General features: G+C 39.4%; 1 protein-coding gene across 1 annotated transcript in view; it reads right to left on the reverse strand.

The window, feature by feature from the left end:
- The window catches only part of NKAIN2 (sodium/potassium transporting ATPase interacting 2), a 502,066-nt gene that overhangs the window by 32,209 nt on the left and 452,948 nt on the right, over positions 1-16,909 (reverse strand). The window lies entirely within an intron of this gene.

The following is a 16,909-nucleotide window of genomic DNA, read 5'->3' on the forward strand; positions in this document are numbered from 1 at the left end:
CACCACAACCCCCCTTCAGGAAGTGGTAGAGTGCTATAAGGTCTCCTCTGAGCCTCCTCTTCTCCAGACTAAACAATCCCAGCTCCCTCAGCCGCTCCTCATAAGACTTGTGCTCCAGGCCCCTCACCAGTTTTGTTGCCCTTCTCTGAACACGCTCCAGGGCTTCAATGTCCTTCTTGTAGTGAGGGGCCCAAAACTGAACACAGTACTCGAGGTGCGGCCGCACCAGAGCTGAGTACAGGGGGATGATCACCTCCCTGCTCCTGCTGGCTACACTATTTCTAATACAGGCCAGGATGCTGTTGGCCTTCTTAGCCACCTGTGCACACTGCCGGCTCATGTTGAGCTGAGCATCAACCAACACCCCCAGGTCCTTTTCCTCTCTACATTCTTCAAGCCATTCTGCCCCAAGCCTATAGCATTGCATGGGGTTATTGTGGCCAAAGTGCAGGACCCGGCACTTGGTCTTATTGAACCTCATCCCATTTTGCTCAGCCCAGCTGTTCAGCCTATCCAAATCCCTCTGAAGGGCCTCCCTACCCTCAGGCAGTTTGACACATCCTCCCAGCTTTGTGTCATCTGCAAACTTACTGAGGGTACACTCAATTCCCTCATCTAGGTCATCAATAAAGATATTAAACAAGATGGGCCCCAAAACTGACCCTTGGGGGACACCACTCGTTACAGGACGCCAGCTGGACTTAACTCCATTAACCACTACCCTCTGGGCACGGCCCTCCAGCCAGTTCTCCACCCAGAGAAGAGTGAACCTGTCCACACCACGGGCTGCCAGTTTCCTTAGGAGAATACTGTGGGAGACCGTGTCAAAGGCCTTGCTGAAGTCCAGGTAGACTACATCAACAGCCTTTCCCTCATCTACCTGTCTGGTCACCCAGTCATAGAAGGAGATGAGGTTGGACAAGCACGACCTGCCCCTGGTGAACCCGTGCTGGCTGGGTCTAATCCCTTTATTGCCATGCACGTGTCGTGTGATCTCCCTCAATATCATCTGTTCCATAACTTTCCCTGATACCGAGGTCAGGCTGACAGGCCTGTAGTTCCCCGGGTCTTCCTTACGGCCTTTCTTGAAGATGGGAGTCACATCGGCAAGCCTGCTGAATGTATACATTCAGCAAGTGTATCGCTTAGCACAAACATTTTGCTCCAGATGCACAGTGTAATAGCATCAAGTGTCAGGGGGGTTTCAAGGTCAATAAAACCTCTTCCTATGGCATCTAATGCTTAAAGTAACTGAACCCAGCTTATATTTCAGTGCTATTTTTCCCTCACAGCATTAGCCTACTGCAGGCTTTTTCCACCTTTGTAATCTATAATAAAAGGTATTTCAGTGCTACCTTTTCCATTCAGCAAAATCAGCTAAGCAGGTTTCAAAAAGCAAATGCTAAAGAGCTTTGTGAAACCTTTCCTGCAAAAGGAGAGCCACTAGTGAGTTTAAAGGAGAATAACAGAGTATAGCACGGTGCAGTTTAGACAGGCATGAAAAGAGTTGACCCTCTAGAGCCTCCAAATGAAAGGAAGACTTGAATGCCATGGCCAAATGCACCTTTTCCTTGACCGTCCTCCTGGTGAAGGGCAGGGAATCACTTCCGTGTTTATTTAGCATGAAAAACAGCAATCTTCTTTGCCCAAATGAAGAAGTTATAATAAAGGTCCCAGTCTGGGGTGGAAGACCACTCATGACTAAATTCTGTAGTACACGTGACCAAAATAAAGGCAATCTTTCAGATGAAGATTCCAGTAACATCATATCTCATTAAACATTGTGGTGGGAATGATGAATTGCAAAGAGAGAACATTCTCGGAAAGGCTGTGTCCTTAGAGTCTGTGCCTCATTGCAGAGAGTTAAGTGGATGAGTTATATCTGACAGTTTATGAACCTTGTTAAAATAATGCAATACCTGGAAGTGTGCCAGCCACAGTGATCAAGGAAGACTAAATTAGACCTCTGCCATCAACAGACATCAGATGCCTGTTTAAAACTAAATGTTTCATCTGAACCAGTCACTTCCCTCGTTATCCTTTAAAGTACTGCTCTTCAGCTTGAAGCCCTGTTGCTCCATGTGGCTCTCAGTAGCCAGCACACATCTCCTCCACAGGTCTCAGTAAGAGGCTATTTAACATGCTGATGAAGAAGCTGCTCTGGTAGAAAGAGTCAAATTACTGCTGTCACTTGCACATGTCAGTCTCTCATGAAAAATGGGAGTTTTGTGGGTTTTTTTAACCTGTAAGTGTAAAGGCCACAGCTCCATCACCTACTCCTACCACAGGTCTCTTGGGGCCAGGGTGACTTTTGGCAAACTACCCAGCAGCAGATTGGGATGTCTTGGCCCCTGCAGGAGTGCATAAGGAAAGGTGAGGGGAGGTTTCTACACTAGCAGAGGACAGCCTCCATCCAGCCTGCACACTGGCAGTGGACTGTGGGAAGTGAGAGTAAAGGCCACAGTCCTTTTCCTTCTGCTCTGGCAGCAGCATACACACAGTTGCCAACACGCTGGCACAGCATCTGTGTTCCCTCTTCTTGAAGGAAAGGGATATTTCTTTCTCCTTGGCCCCAGAAGTTCCCAACTTTGTGACAGAGCTGCAGAACTCCCTAACACAAAGCCCAAAATAGAGCAGTAAAGTTTTTTTTAAACAGATTTTTGTAAACAGAACCCAAAGGAAAAACAGATGTTACAAAGTCAATATCACAATGACACTGCAAGGTTTAATTCATCTTTATAACTTTTGCTTTGAGATTTTTGATGGAAAAACATTGAAACTGATACAGCTATGTATTTCATTTTACACTGTTATTAAATATTAGAATGCTTTGTGAAGAATGACAGTTTTAATAAAAAATTTAATCTAAAAGATTAAGATATTTAACTATTTTAACTGCTTATATTATTGAATATTATATGATATCTTTAGTTCTCAGATAATTGATCCTTAGTACAGAGAGATTTGGTGTTACCAACTTGAACAGATTGTCTACATCTTCAAAAAATGAAAGACAATATTATAACTTACTAAGTGTCAGAGAAGAAAATTATTAGATGTTTGGTACTCCTACATCAAGAATCCAGTGCCAAAAGTAAGAAGTATGGCCTTATTTCATTCGGTTCTATTGCCTTGGCAGAATAAACAGAAGGAAGGATAAATTAGTTGGCAAGGCTTAAGAGCATCCACTGAGACCCCATGCAATAATGCCCAGCTCACGCAGTCATGTCTGAGGACACCCAACCTGTGTGACTGTGTATAAAACATTATATGAAACCAGACTATGTCGCAATTCATGAGAATTTTTCTCTGTTTTCTTATACATGCATAGAGGAATGGACAGAGTTCTATTAATGCCTTTATAATACATATAATAAAAGTAATTACACCTTTTAGAAGGAACAAAAATCCTACCACCACAGCTCAATCTTCAGTTTAGTAGTTTTCATCAGAAATAACGTTTATGATTCAGATCACTTTTGAATACCCAGGTACATGATGCTAGTTATCAGCAAAGATGTACCTACTAGGAACATATCAGGAAAGGGTCCAAAATGAAGATGAAAAAACCTTAATTGCATGATAGCGCACAGGATAGCTGCTTGAAGTAAAATTAAACAGTACCTGAAGGCATTAAGTGTGCTGTGAGAAGGACAAGAAGAATTCCCAGTGGACAAAGAAAGACACACCAGACACTCAAGTGCACACAGACATACTGAACTGCCCTTCATTTTTCACTGATGCCCTAACAATAGAGCATATCATCTAATACAAACAAGAAGACACTGGATATATGCCCATTTAAGAGATGCTTACTGCATCTTCTGTATTCTTAAAATCTTTAGCTGTCTACAGATAAGAAAGACACACCACTGTTTAGATTACACATCAATATTCATTTCAGTCAAGCATTACTTCTGATAAAGCAAAATGTCTTCATATCAGAGAATTAATTAAATTACATGATTATCATGTTGATAGCTGCAGATCTACAACATTATGGAATGAAGTTATTTACTTCTGAAACTAACCAACATCAGAGCATATACAAAACTAGGCTACTTACTTTAATGCAGTAACATGGCACAAAATGCAGCAATGATAGTGGAACAACAAGGTTACAGCAAGCAAGGATATACTCAAATAGAACAAGCAAAGACACAAAAAACAAAAGAGGAAAAACTTGCTTACCCATAGAAGGTCTCAGATATGCAGAAATCTCTAGCACCCTATATAAGGCACCTCTGCCTCCACTGCCAACCCTTAAATGAGGTCTGGGAAGGGGTAGATTCTGGCTGCACCCCTTCTGGTCACTCAGTTGTACTGCATGCACCTGAACTTCCCTAGGTTGGCCCTGCCTTCCCATCAGGTACTCAATCACTGTTTCAAGCTGTGACTTAACGTTTTTGCTACATTTATCAACAGGTCACACTCCTGGCATCCTCATAATTCCTTGTACTGTTGTGTATGTTACACCTTGTAAGGTAAATAACTCCCAATGATGGTACTCCACAAGGAGATAGCATAGAGGATGGTATATTTTAAGTAGTTCTATATAAGCAATATACAGATAATACAAAAGAGAAGATGGCTCACCTTTATGATGACAAGGCTCACAGGGGACTCCACGTGGGAGGGATCTCCAAGAAGAGATCCTTCCTTGGTGGTGGTCAGCCCTTAAATGGGGTTTGGGAGAGGTGGAGCCAGGCTCCACCCCTTCCACTCACACAGGTATATCACCTTCACCTGTGGCCCCATGGCTGACTCGGTGCTCACCTCAGGTGACCAATCAGTGGTTCAGGCCGTGATTCAGCAGTTCCCATACACATCTGCAGCACTATGGGTCGTGTTTTTCTGTATAATTTGTGAAGTTAGCAAATAGCAAGTAAAAAAAGCCCCAAACAACAACAAAACTAACCAAACAATCAAAATAAAAATCATTAATTTAGTAATTTGAAATGTAATACATCCAATAAAGTATCATTCTTAAATTCCTTGGAAGTACAAGATAAACTTGGAAATATCTTTCTGTTAAAAGGAGTGAAGGCAGAATCTGACAAAAAAGCTGTTGATGTGTCTTGAAAAGCCTTGCTTTCAGCTACAGAACAGCACTTTCCAGCTACTTTCTGCCTTTCATAGTGATTGAGAGTACAACTGAAGCAAATATATACATATTCTGCTGTTATGAATCTCTCTGGAAAGTTATTACTCCTATAGTCAGCATTTAGAGAAATCTAGTAACCCATTTTACCAAATTCTGCTCTTTGATTTATAAAGTAAATTTAAAAATGTCTTCCACATTTATATCTACACAACTGAAAATAAATTAAACCAAGCAGACTTAGAAGCCCCATTTTAAAATTGACCACAGGATTTTGAAGCTCACTGATGACCATTAGACAGAGAAGTATGTGAAGTACTATTGAGAGTGATAGTTGTATGTTACCCACACAAATCCAAGAAACTTTCAATTAAGTCATAAAATTCTTGATAATTCCAGCTAATCAGGTGAATTGACCCTGGAACTCTTCACTACAGAGGTAAACAATTGCTTCTTAATAGCTCAGTTCCTCTTATGCTTTATTATTTTGTTAAATGTCATGCACATCATAGGTAAAGTTATTGTAACTCTTAAGATATGCATTAATATGTTGTTTGATCTAAAAATTAAAACACCTTATCTTTGTGAAGGCTCTTGTTAAAGACAAATTCTGCATATAACAGTATTAGTGGCTAATAAATCATCAAACTGAAAATAATGCAAGTCTGTAGCAGGTATAATATATTAGGTATGCAAGTCCAGTGGATGGGCAGAGACACTGCAGAATAAATTTGTAGTTAGAGGAAAAGGAAATTGAGTCTGAAAAAAAATGATATTATGGCAAGACAAATGAAGAGCATTCAGAGTATCCAAACATCTAGCAAACAGGGACTGGAGTGACATCAAGCCTCATCTTAGATAAAAAGTACTTTCTGCAAAGTTTGGTATATGGGTGTGCTATCCAAATAAAGTAGATTCTTTGCTTGAATGTCTACAAACCAAAGTTGACATAAATGCAATGAAAATGTCTGTATTTGCAAAAAAATCTGAAGCAGATTAGATAGATTAATAATACTGAATAAATAGGCTAAAAGTAAAGATGAATATGTTAACAGACTCCAAACTCAACATTTGCTAGAGCAAAACCATCCCATTTTCAGAGCCACTACAGGTTGTGATAAAATGATCAGTTTTACTAAGCTGCTGCCATCCCGAGATCTTGGTTCATTCTCATAAACGGCTGAAGCTTTGGATGGAGAAGCACAGCTCTTCCATCCAGATTTTTTATATGTAAAAATCAGGACATCAGGAAAGAGGACATTACTGTGTACTTGATTCTGAGCTCAGTTTGGGCATTTGAGTGCAGAGAATTTTCATTTACAGCATTCACAGGCTTACATTCACATTTTCAGGGGCTTGCTCTTCCTCTGCAATGAAAACAGCAAATTTGCAGATGCAGGTGGCTGCCCAGAAAGACTGAATGCTCATAAGTTCCTTATGAAAAGTCAGCAAAATTGCCACCAAATGCATAACTCCATGCAAGGGGTATAATACGTGCCTGATGAGCAGGTACTTGCCTGTGAATTTCACAGTTATCATTAGCATACAGCAATTTATCCATGAAAGAAGACCTTAAAACTGGGCAGCAAACAAATGTGAAGTTTTAATAGTATTCAAATATGTTAATTGGATGACCTGTGAAGATATCTATTTTACCTAGAGGATGGCATTCAGCACAAAGCTTTCTTGGGGATCCTTGTGTTCCTCATCCTGATCATTTGGTCAAGCCATTTTATTCAACCTCAAAATAGAGAATCCCATCCATCTTCTGATTAGAATCTGACAGTCATCCTAAACAATCCCATGTTCTTTTGGAGACAACCATACAAGTTTCCTTTAGTCTTATTTTTAGGTCATTATATTTCTGTACCAAACACAATGGACCTGGCACATTTTTGTCTTTGTTTGTAAACGGATTTACTTGAGGTCTTATTGAGCCCAGTAAGTAACAATGAAGACAACTTCATTGTCCTTGCTGCTAACTCAGTCAGGCACAGTGTTTCAATATCGAGGCTCTTCCCTGATAACAGTGTTTTTTAGAACTGCTCAGGATCCGCATCTGCAACTTTCAAATTCATAGTTTTCCTGTCTATGGCTTCTTCACATTGATCTCGCCTCTCATAGTTATATTATAATATATCTATGGTCTTCTGTATGCCATCTGTTCTGTTTCCTGCTATGAAGCAGCAAAAATCCAGGTCAAGGTATGTCTATTAGCCATATATCTGTTGAATTTCTGTGCTATTTCCGTCAGTAATTTTTTTTACCCTAGTTAACCAGTATGTCACATATGGAAACATGTAACCTAATCATCACCGTAGTTTAATGTTGAATTAGCAGCAGCATTTGCTGTAAACATTGACACAACATGTTGTTTGAATGTACTGAATTAGATGTGCATACCTTCTCTGTAAGGTTTGCCAGTTAAATCTTTGTCATGAATTATACACTTCCAGAAACGGCAAGATAATATGGAGGCAATTCCTGTGCTTCATAAGGGATTCATGCAACACCAGTGAATGGATGTTTATTTTAAGAGACAAGTATTCTTTAGAGCTTCTTCATTCTCTGTGGCACAGAAGACTGGTTATGACAGAAAAGTCAGACCTCAGTTTTGCCCTTAAGTTTTATTTACTCAGCAGCTTCCAGAAATTTTCATCTCCAGAATCATGAAAATAATTAATTAGTATTATAATTCTCTTTTTCTTTGTTCATATGAAAACGAATGTACACCAGGTTTCTCCAAGCATTTCTAGAGTGAACAAACCTTCCCTCTTACCTTAGGCATCTAAATTATTAAATTAATAAATCTCTCTAGGATTGTCTGTATATTTTCTTAGCTAAGGAAAAAGCTCCTTTCTGTTTAGCTTGGACTAGATACTAAGTTCCAGATAACTGAAGTTTGGTGATTTGAGGTGAATCTTTCTCCGTAATGAAGTAAGAAGGCTAAGAGAAGGTTCACGATTGGAATCAAATGATTGGAATGGAATTAAAATGGAATCAAAATGATTGGAAGACTGGAGAATATAAGCAGCTCACAAACAGGGAGAAGTTTAAGCAGGTTAAAAAAGCAGAGGAGATTAAACTTCATCTCAACCCATAAAAACGGAGTAAAATGTTGTTAATGACAGCACACTGCTGTTTATTAGATAAATGCATTGTGAAACCTCTGTATTAGAAGTTAAAATTTAGACAAGGAAGAGGCTAAATTTAAATAAGGATTTGGGTGAACTTTCCATTCTGTGACATTTTAAAATCAAGATTAAATGCATTTTTAATTTTATTTCAGACAGAAATTAATTCAGAGAACCTCTATGGCCTGTAGGAGGTCAGAGTAGGTAATTATACATTTTGTTATAGCTTCATGATTTGTGACTCTAAGATGGTGAATACAGTGTTTATATGCAACATTTTTATTAAATAGAAATGTTTATGAAATAAATTAATTCCACAAATTGAGAAAATAAGCACTTTGCTTTAGTAGAAGAATCACAGAGCATCTTCCAGTGAAAGTGCAGTATTTACAATTACTGTCTAGCTCACTCTGGTACAATAGAGTACAATTACTTTCAACAGTACTATGATTTCTTTCACTATTTTCTTCACGAGTAAATTCCCTTCAATTTGCACGTGCAGTAATAAGTAGTATAGTGCCATTAAGCCATTATTACTATACCTAATTCACTAGATATGTAATTTGCATTGCTATTTACGTAAGCGCTAAATTAAATCCAGAGAATCCCGAGAGATATAACCAGCTTACTCCTGATCTCATCTTAATATTTAACGAAGAAATATGAAGAAAGAAGGCACACCTCAAAACCTTCAATAATGATATCAGGAACTGCATCTCCAGAAAAAAAGAAAACAGATCAAAAATCCAAAATTTACCTTTCAAACAAAATACATAGGAATTTAAGAATGCAAAGTGCATTTGGGAATAGGGTAAAAGCAAGACGAGAGCTAGGGAACGTCACACGTACCTTGACAATTTCACTTCTTCCTTCTCTTCTAATTTTTCATTTTTTAAGGAGCATAATGTTTCTGACTCCTCTGTTCTGCTGTCAGGAGGTTGCCTGAGACAAACACAGTTCATGTCTGCAGATCACCACCTAGCCACAAATCCAGTCATTCACTTTTGTGAAATGATCAGGTGCAGGCACTGAATGCTGTGAGAACATTGAAGCTGCGCACCACGAGTAGGGAACGTCAGCATGTAGCCTTCATCAAACATATTAGAGGAAGTGAACTACAGAGATAGCAATGACAGGAAGTTGTACAGCGACATAAATCAAAGGTCTTTTGGATATAGGGCCACGCTAATGAAGCAGAGGCACTGTGCTTCCTAAAGAACAGGAAATACTTTATCACCATAAAACAGAGTACACTCATGGGACTTGAGTAACTAACGATGCAGGGAGAGATACTCTGGCTATGTCTATACTGCAAAATAAAAAATAAAAAAAAAACAAGGGCCAATCCCTGGTTTCAAGGCCAAACTGTGTAAACTACCTATTGCCCATGCTGCATGGGCACATCTCCAGCTTAAGGACACTGTGAAGACTGCAGCAGTTCACTTAGCCTCCTATGAACCCTGACCAGTGGGTTTTACTGCTTCCAAGCCATTGCCACCTTGTCTGCTCACTTTTTTTCAGTTCAAAGTGCCTGAAACAATGAGGGCTGTGTCATAGCCCAGCGGAGTGAATATTTCTCTTCTAGTAAACTGTTCCTGTGCCATAAAGATGCTAAGCCTTATCATACGCCTCTAATTTTTTCCTCGCAGTGAAGGTGGCAAGGCTGAGGAGATACAGTAGAAAACATTCTTGTCTGACATTGATGTTTGCATAGAAACATTCCCTTGATTTTGTCTTTACTTTAACTCTACCATCTGCTCCTGGACATAGAACTCAGAAATTTGTTATGTTTCTTGAATAGGGCCTGAGGGGGTAGATGTGGGTAGGAAACATCTGGGGATAACACTGGGAAGCTCTACAAGCCTGAGGCATGTAAACATGGTTCAAACTCATCCATTCTTCTTTTTGTCAAAGATCTCCAAAAAGAATGATATGCTAAGATGTTAGCATGTACTATAAGATATAGCATGAAAACGCTTGCAGGAGTGCTGCAAGATATAAGTAATGAAATTTATCAGCAGCCCAGTGCTTGAATTTCTCACTGGCCCTTTCTTATTGTGAAGACAGAAGTGCCATCTGAGGACGTTCTCTTTTTAGGCCTTTCCGTACCTATGATCCAAAGAGTTGCCACCATACTCAAAACACACCGTTAGAGTGACTACTATTCTGCAAATCTCCACACTTAAAGATATATTTACTTCCCACAGACAACACTTGTGAGATTTAAGGCCTACTGAATATTAACAAAATTAGTATAAGCAATTGCTGCTAAACTGGGACCAGTTAGACAGATGAAGAGCTGCTGTTTTCCTTAGCTTTTTTTTTCTACTGACCACATCTAAGACCTGCCTTTCATCTGCATGGGAATGCACTCTTTTAGTTGGAGGATAGATCTCCAGCATTTACATTCATCTAGTTCTATGAGTTGTTCATTTATTTGTATGGTGCATAAAACAGACTGTGCTCCCTATTAACCCTAATGTCTCCTCTGCTTCCCTCTTTCAGAGATTAGAAGACCACTCTCTTCAGGTTGCCCTTTCTCTCTTTCCCACCTACCTTTAAACTGTGATGAAAACTGGCAAAAGTACTTGCTAGTTTTGTTGTGTTTAAGAGTTCTTCCACAAAAGACACGTGCATATGTGAGTGCACACATACAAGTGAAACAGAACCTGATGCAAAGTGACAGGCTATATTTGTTGCTCCATTCTTCCTGCTTCTTATAGTTTATAATTTCTGCATACAGGAAGTACATTTTTCTCTCCAGACTAAGCACACTGAAAAAGATTTTATGGGAAATACAGCCTGACAGCATTTGGTCACTGCTCTTCAAAGGCTCTGATTTCATGGTCCAACAATACTGAAATTTAATGCCATCTAGGTTTTATGTCCAGCTGTAGTTTAGTACCTATTTAAATAAATACTAAAACACATAGTCAAGGAAATCTCAGTATAGGCACTAGCATCAAGAAGAATGCTTCCTGCTGGTCATTCTTAATCTTTCTGACCTCACTACAAGAGGAAAACAAACAAACAGATGTGACAGACATTTTATGTCACTAAAGTAGTGCACTGGCAGAAATCAGAACACACAAATTAATATAGAAACTTAATCGATTTTGGAATTTAGATTAACTACAATAAAACCGGCGTTGTAGAACCTGGTCTGCGTGTAGCATTATTTATCAATTTCTCCATCAGAATTGATGGACCTGAACTGTCATTCTCAAAACATCTTAGAACCAAACAAAATAAGGAATTTGAATGTTTTTTTCTCTCGCCTATGTAAATCAAAGTATTTATGAGGTTACAGAGGATTTTATGTAACTTACTACCTCCCTTTTCCTTTGGAGAATGTGAAATACGGCAAAATGAAGTGATTTACCAAGAGTTCACTGGGTCACCCTATTCTGAATAGGATTCAGGAGCATAGGCTCTAATCCTGGTTTGGACACTGAATTTCTTTTTAATTTCAGGTAGAAATAAAATCTAACTATCATCAAAATTAGAACTCATTAGTACCTGACTGCCAGGCAACATTTAACTCATCAAACCAGGAGGAAAAAAACTCTTCTTTGAAGAAACTTGTAATTTAAAAACATACTTTAACAAATGAATGAGTCCGTTATTTGGCCAAGCGCTTTCCATGCACACCCCCAAGTTTGCAGCAGCTTTTTCACATTCAGGTTTGAGCTTCCAGTGCTAACCATTACCAATAGTTTTATTAGTTTACACACAGTTCTCCTGATAATATCACATGGCTAAGGATTCTGCTGTCACAGTTCCTACACAATCCATGTTATCACTGTTCAGTAACCAGCATTTACAGAACAAAAGAGAAACAAAAAAAAAAAAACCAAATCACTTTTCTGACCTGTTTATAACTGCTTTTTTCCAGTCCCATTCTTACTATATTCTGATACTGTTTCCTGATAAATCTTACATACTATAGACATATCTGCTCCATTTCTGCTCTTAAAGGCATAATATTAAGTCTATACACAAAAATAAACATATTTTTAAAACACCTACGCAGCAGCCTCAACACATTTTTTCTTTCACCTTGTCTCAAGGTATCACAAGCTTCCCAGCAGTCTTACACATTTTAGTTTCTTCCTCATTTTGTGCTAAGCTGTTGTTTGATAAAGTTCAGCTGGGGAAATTCATTCCTCCCAGGACCCAGTCAGGTTTTTACATCAATTAAGCTAATTGACAGAAGGTTTAACACATTTCTTAATTATGACTGCAAATCCATTCTTGGAAAAAAACCCAAAGCACAAGAGAGAAAAAAGAGAAACAAACCTCTTTTACGGTAACATAATGTTGGAAACGTTTTTAAGATAAAACTCTAGGAAAAAGAAATTACTAATGAATTTCTACCTCACTGTGGCTGAAAATGCTCTCAATAGGAAAGTCTATGCCACATCAGTATGACCACCTTAGGTATGATTGTTAAAAGATAGATATTCAGAGAGTAGGAGAGAGTAAAGGTACATATGATGCCAGGCAACCAATAACCAACCATCAAACTAATACATATACAGTAGTTTGATATATATCTATCATATAAACTGCCTATTCTCAATCTTTCAGTTTCTCTGTCATTTAGCCTTTGTTTCCCTGTATTCTCTGTGATGATGTGTTAAAGTGAGAGTAAAAGAAAGTTCAATAGTCTTCAAAATAACGTGCAGTCATGAAATATCTTTAGAAGAGAAACCCCTGAGGGAGATATTTAACTTCAGTCTTTGGTAATTTTTCTGAACATCTGGTCACCCTACTTGATAAACATGCTGGCAGTGCTGGGTTTTTTGAATGTCTGTACTGACAAAAACAAACAGCTTTATGAATAAGAGCTCTTAGAGAGGAAATGTTTAGAGCAGTATAGAGGTACTATATACATAAATACTTTGGACATATTTTGCATGTAGTACATTAAAAAACAGCACTCTAATACTTAATATTGCTCCAGTAGAGTTGGAATCAGTGTTAAATTGCAGCAACGCTTTAAAATAAATGCAGTATGTTACAATTCCTCTGTGATGAGTGAATACCAGGGAAGAAGGCTGTAACACCTTAAAGTGTGTATGGTAGTCACTGAATCCAATTGGAAAAATGCCATTTCTCTTTCTAGCTACACACTGGCACCATAGTCTCTTTAGGATGTGTTGTATCTTCCATATCTTTACTGTTGACAACTTTTCCCCAGAACCTCCCTTAAAGATGTCATGGGAAACATGGGAAGTTCCTTTCAAGCTCTTCATTTTGAATACCCAGGAAGAGGACTTTTTTTCCTTTCAGAAGTTAACCCCAACACAGCAATGACTAATTTAGGGTACAATATGATCTTTCAGTTGTTCTTCATGGGTCTTCTAGTTTGGCTGTGAGTGTCATATTCCTGGAGAGGGAACAGAAAGATGTCACTGTGCTTTGTTCCCTGTTAGCTGATGATGCCTAAGGGATGGCCAGGATGGCATACACCAAGAGAGCGGCTGTGGGTTTTACATAGACTGTGTTGGATTTGCTCTAGGCTCATTCAGTGCAATTGAAACTGCGGGGAACTACAGCTCCTCTTTTAATTTCCAGGAGAAATTCCCGTTTCCTTTGATGACAGATAAAATCCCTTCTCCAGAGCCTGCTGAATGCCAACATATTCCTCTCACAACACTTCCCTGTATTGGTTCCAGTCCTGATACTTGTTTTGTCTTCCCTAAGAAACTCGAAAAGTTTCTGCTCCTCACTACACGTTGTCTTCAGCAGAAAGACATTTTGTCCTAGACCACCTGTGTTAACTGTTGGAGACTGACAAGAAGAAAAGAGAGAGTGCTGGCCTGTATTAGAAATAGTGTAGCCAGCAGGAGCAGGGAGGTGATCATCCCCCTGTACTCAGCTCTGCTACAGCCACACCTCGAGTACTGTGTTCAGTTTTGGGCCCCTCACTACAAGAAGGACATTGAGGCCCTGGAGCGTGTTCAGAGAAGGGCAACAAAACTGGTGAGGGGTCTGGAGCACAAGTCTTATGAGGAGCGGCTGAGGGAGCTGGGATTGTTTAGTCTGGAGAAGAGGAGGCTCAGAGGAGACCTTATTGCACTCTACCACTTCCTGAAGGGGGGTTGTGGTGAGGAGGGGGTGGGCCTCTTCTCCCTGATAAATAATGACAGGACGAGAGGGAATGGCCACAAGTTGCACCGGGGAAGATTTAGATTAGACCTGAGGAAACATTTTTTCTCTGAAAGAGTGGTCAGGCACTGGAATGGCCTGCCTAGGGAGGTGGTTGAGGCACCATCCCTAGCGCTGTTCAAGAAGCATTTAGATGAGGTGCTAAGGGATTTGATTTAGTAGTTGGGTAGGGATAGTGATAGGAGTGGGATAGTGATAGTGATGGACTAGATGATCTTGTAGGTCCTTTCCAACCTTATGAACCTATGAACCTATGAACCTATGAGTGGAGGGGGGTGGTAGTAGCAGCTCTGATCCTTATGTGAATGAAAATACATTGTTTCCTTAGTAACCCATTGTTTCCTGAGGCCAAAGAGAAGTATGGGAAGAAAGTGTTAGTGCTGAAAATTGGCTTATGTTTCATTCATTTTCATCTATTGGCTTAATCTACCCTTTCCCTGTAGTGCTATTTCTATATCTTCAATTCGTATAACATTATGTTCAAAGAATGAGTACAGGCACAATAAAGTTTGTCTTGAAGGTGGTCTCTATTGATCTCCCATCAATAATTCTACTCCACCTGGCTTCCAAGTAAAGGTGAGTTATGGGAGACAGAAACTAGACAGAAATAGGCTTACCATGATTATGCTTTATGTGTATTCACTCCACTACTTCCCAGTTCCTGGTGCTGACTGACTCAGAGATAATACTCGGAGTACGTGGTGTGTGTATAGAAAAGTCAACAGTGGGAGCCACGAAGAGGTTCCTAGTGTAGTAGTAGTGGGAGTATGGGGCCAACCTAAGAAAAAGGCAGGTAATCACTGTGATAAACCCTTTTCATGAGGTGATGTAATGTTTTTTACTCTGACAAACACGTGAATTTCCTTCTTTATCATCAGGTGGGCATATATGTGTGCAGAATTGCTTCCTGGATCAGGTCCACCTTTCAAACTTGTCATCCATTTTTAAAAGAACACTTGGAGTTGGAACTCCAATAGTTGAAAAGTGTGAGAAGTAAATCTACTGTCTCTTACAACCTCAAGTTACTCAGCTCTTCCTATACTGTTTCAGATGTTTTAATGGAGGAGGGCAAAAATGTCTTCAAAAACTCTCCTGATGATAGTTTGATTGCCTTAATTTACCTACTCCCTACCTCTGTATTTAGCAAAGAAGCACTATGCTTCTTCTCTATAGGCTACTCTGAAATTCATATTTCCTATTTATTTTCAAGGAAACTACAGTACAAAGATGCAAAGATCACAATAGCACTTTTTTGATAGAGTGAATTATCAGTTACAAAACATTTTTCTTTGACACGGTCACCATCATTAGCTCTGGATTTTCACCGGCTATGGAAAAGAGTTAGCATACTAAGCTTGTAAAAATCTGCACCAGCGAAGGTGACTCACTGTTGTCAGCACTGCTGAAATGCACCACCCACCATCTCACTGTGATCACATCCGCTGTTTGTTCTCAATCAACATTCAGCAAGAGTTGATGAATGTCAATGGATGCCATTTTTTCCACGTGGAGGAATTAAATTCCACATCTTCATTTCATATGCCCTTCCATGTCAGACATCATTTTGTCAGACTGCCCCTCTGCTGCCATCTGTTGCATGGCAACAAATGTAATGATACTGATGGGAAGGTTCAATCTCTACTGCCATACCACTAACATCTGTTTCTGATGTTGTGGGCTATCACAATAAAATAGGAGGCATTACTTTCAGAGCAGCCCTCATATATCTTTCTAATTGCAATTTAAACATAACAACTACAGCCATAATGAAATAAGACTGAAAAGTTTGTTCACTAGCCTTTCTAGTGTTCACTTAGAAACATGAATTTTCTAAGCAAGTGGGACAAGGGATTCCTGGGATCTGAGTCCTGGCCTGAAGAAAACTGCTGTGATGGGCGCTGGGCACAATCCTGGACTCTTGTTAGTTACAGGCTCACAACTTGTGGTTCATTCTCATTGCAGTCTTCTTGCATTCACCTTCACTAGGTACTGGAATTGTGAAGCCAGAAAAAAGCACACCAACATTCTCTTTCTGCAGTGTCAGTTTTAAGCCTGTACATCTGTTCCTCAGCAATATAGCTCTCAAAAAGTATAGAATAGGCACTGTGGGGTCAGTAGATGGTGAAAACCATGTTTCACAGTCAGCATCACCTGCAGTTACTGTAAAATCAGATGGTTGGGGTGTAAATACAGATATCAAATTGCTCAATGGCAGCAAGACTTATATTTCTGAGTAAAATAAAATTATTAGATGGCAATGGAAGCCTACTGCAATAAGCTCAGAAGAATAAAGGCTCCGGGCACTCATAGGGTTAGATACTGGTTGAGCAAAGGCAGGAAATAGTTAATCATACTGTCTAGCTAATGGCATCTGGCTTCTGCTCTCAATCACTCCAGAAGCTTCTCTACAATGCCTGTACAGGTATTTTACATTTTAGATGTATTGCCTTTTGGAAGCTTAATAGAAAACACTTCAATTTACGCTTTTAAATTGATCACA

The sequence above is a fragment of the Cyrtonyx montezumae genome, unplaced genomic scaffold (assembly GCF_038088225.1).
Source record: "Cyrtonyx montezumae isolate F1298 unplaced genomic scaffold, pur_monq_1.0 scaffold_0, whole genome shotgun sequence".
Lineage (NCBI taxonomy): Eukaryota > Metazoa > Chordata > Aves > Galliformes > Odontophoridae > Cyrtonyx > Cyrtonyx montezumae.